This window comes from Toxorhynchites rutilus, chromosome 3 (assembly GCF_029784135.1).
Source record: "Toxorhynchites rutilus septentrionalis strain SRP chromosome 3, ASM2978413v1, whole genome shotgun sequence".
Classification (NCBI taxonomy): Eukaryota; Metazoa; Arthropoda; class Insecta; order Diptera; family Culicidae; genus Toxorhynchites; species Toxorhynchites rutilus.
This window is the reverse complement of record NC_073746.1, coordinates 62494091-62496854: the sequence shown is the minus strand read 5'-3', so window position 1 is coordinate 62496854 and position 2764 is coordinate 62494091. Positions and strand designations below refer to the sequence as shown.

At 36.8% G+C, this 2764-nt stretch overlaps 1 long non-coding RNA gene across 1 annotated transcript; it reads right to left on the bottom strand.

Moving 5' to 3' along the window:
• Positions 1–855: 855 nt before the first annotated feature.
• On the bottom strand, positions 856–2140 carry LOC129778580 (uncharacterized). Its single transcript, XR_008743458.1, has 3 exons — positions 2048–2140; positions 1424–1685; positions 856–1363 (listed from the first exon to the last, which is right to left on the bottom strand). It is a non-coding gene; the product is annotated as an uncharacterized LOC129778580 (long non-coding RNA).
• Between the last annotated feature and the right edge of the window lie 624 nt (positions 2141–2764).

Here is a 2764-nt window from a genome sequence, read left to right as displayed (position 1 = left end):
TAAACATTAATGAAAATAAGCATTAAAGAAATCCCTATATGCGTATTTAGTGCTACCATATAATGCTTACAAGCATTAGGATGAAACATTGATACAATTGGTATTGGGCATCTAGCTGCAAGTGGATGTCTCCAAGTAAACAAAACATGTGGAAATTTTAGGCGAAAAGTTCATGTTTATCAAAATTTTAAACTTACTGGAACCTGCAACTCTAGCGAAGTTGAACGAGAAAATGACTTGGAAGAGCCCGAGTCCAGTCTTCTAGTGTTTCAAGATTCTGAACGGCCAATGACATCTGCGCATGATGATTCTCCTGATCCCGTAAATTCTCAGACTGCATCTCTGTGTAATTCTTGTGAAGGTTACGGTCCCGATAAAGATACCGAAGAAGAGAGGGCTTCCAAAACCTTTCCGGAGGAATCTATTGATCGGAGTAGTTCTGAGGAAAATCTAGCTTCATTCTGGTGTAACTGGAGTGTACAGTTCAATATATCGCATCAAGCTCTGAAATCACATTTGAGAAAAAAAAATCTATGAACAAACGCTTCCGGAAAACCCGAGATGATTGCTCCGCACTCCTAGGAAAAATTGTAGTGTTTCTTATATTGAAGACGGACAATATTGACATCAACGTTTAGGTAAATTTTATATTTAAAAGCGCATAAAACCATAAGTGATATTTAATTGATTCATAGAAAATTGTCTCCGATTGGCTTTTCGGAATTAGATGAACCTTTGAATCTATGCATCAACACTAATATTGTTGACTATTCTTAGTTGCAGTAGTTATTTATGAAGAGACTATGTTTTTACCATTGTTACACACTTTGCCATCAAACAAGAAAATAAAAAAGCTATGTGATACATGATTTTATTGAAATAAAACGTATCATTTTTATATATAATACACAGAGTTTTGCGTTAGATATCAGTGATAATAGGGACTAAGTGGATCTATAAGACATAAAGAATTAGGAATGACTCGAGAAGATATTCTGCGGCAATAAAGTTTCATTTTGAGTAATATTCATTTCATCCATTAAAATCATCATCAGAATTCAACATATTCATCGATGGATTCTGCCCAGATACTGGGAATCGATTTTTATCACTTCCGTTCATCTTCAACTGTGATAAACTGTTGCATTCCATTTCGCTTTGTGAATCATTTATTAATTCAGACGACGGACTTTCTGCTATTTCGACGCCTTGGTTTGAAGCTGCAGATTCTCGATATGGCCCTGGGCTTGAATGTTGGATATGCTTGAAAAAGTCAGCTGCCGTTGAGACTGGTCTTTTTCATCATTGCGTTGTTTTCTTCCGTATCGGAATTCATTTCCATAATCCTAAGCTCACAGAACACCTTAAATAAAAACAAGTAAATTGCATCATTTCCAACACTTAGGGATTCATGTCTTCTTACATCAGAATAGCTCAAGAATTTGATTTTGCGCCGAAAAGCGCGCAACACTTTTAGATGTGGTTTGATGGTGGGGCCTTTTATTCGATTTTTCGAGCAGACGGTAGCCGGAAACACCTTTTGACCAAAAGCACAGATCATTGCCGTTATCGTCATTATATGAATCGTCCGGTCCATAGGATCTCCATCCGTTTTTTAATATCCACAACGAAGGCAACACAGATAGGAATGTTCGGACGTCTAAACGAGTTTTCGGGCATGTTTTCTGCAACTCATATATTGATTAGTTTGACTTTCGAAACATGATTCTTTCTTCTTCTTCTTCTTCTTCAATGGCACTAACGTTCCTAGAGGAACTTCGCCGTCTCAACGTAGTATTACTTGCGTCATTTTTATTAGTACTTAGTTGAGATTTCTATGCCAAATAACACGCCTTGAATGCATTCTGAGTGGCAAGCTCTAGAATACGCGTGATCACAGTGCAAGTCGGAGGAAATTTCTTTGACGAAAAATTCCCCCGACCAGAACGGGAATCGAACCCGAACACCCGGCATGTTAGTTATGACGCTAACCACTCGGCCACGGGAGCACTCGAAACATGATTACAATTAATTAAAATCAACTTACCTGTTAATAATTTAAAACGACAAGGACAAATCGATTACAAGTGGGGAACAGACCGAACACGTATTTTGTTTTGATTTTTGGAAACGTCAAACGCGTACGAGTGATGCGAACAATAACAACCGACGTCGTGTAGAACAGGCCAGAAAATTTTTACCCTTTCAATTATTATTGAATTGCGATAGGTTTGTCTTGTTCATTTCCAGAACCGCTCATATATGATCTTTGTGAGCAGATATCTGAGCGGTTGTTTAAATAGGACAATTTTCAATTCATTTATATATTTCAACAGTGGTCCAGATAGCAAATGCACAACAGATAAACACACATGTTGGAGAAGTACCCCGGTTCGAATCTCATAAGGTAATTGCCATAGCATAATATAATATAATTATTTCTCATTCCCAACAGTATGCCGCAAATCTAAATAACAAAGAAACCTGAAATAATATAACAGAAACCTAATTAACATCCATAAAAAGAATTGCAATAAATCTGTGTTGACCCATGTAATGTATATATATGGGTATTTTTTTTCTTTGTTTTTCTGTCGGGTCCCAATTGATTCGAAGGCGTTTTCCTAGAAAAGAAAAAAACGGTAGAAAAACAACTTGACGTTTCTATGCAACCTTATATAAGCCTTAAGCAGAGAAGAGAAGTGGAACTTGAGAGAAAAAAGTGGCAACGATTTGTGGCAAGAAAATGTAAACAGTGAAAAAA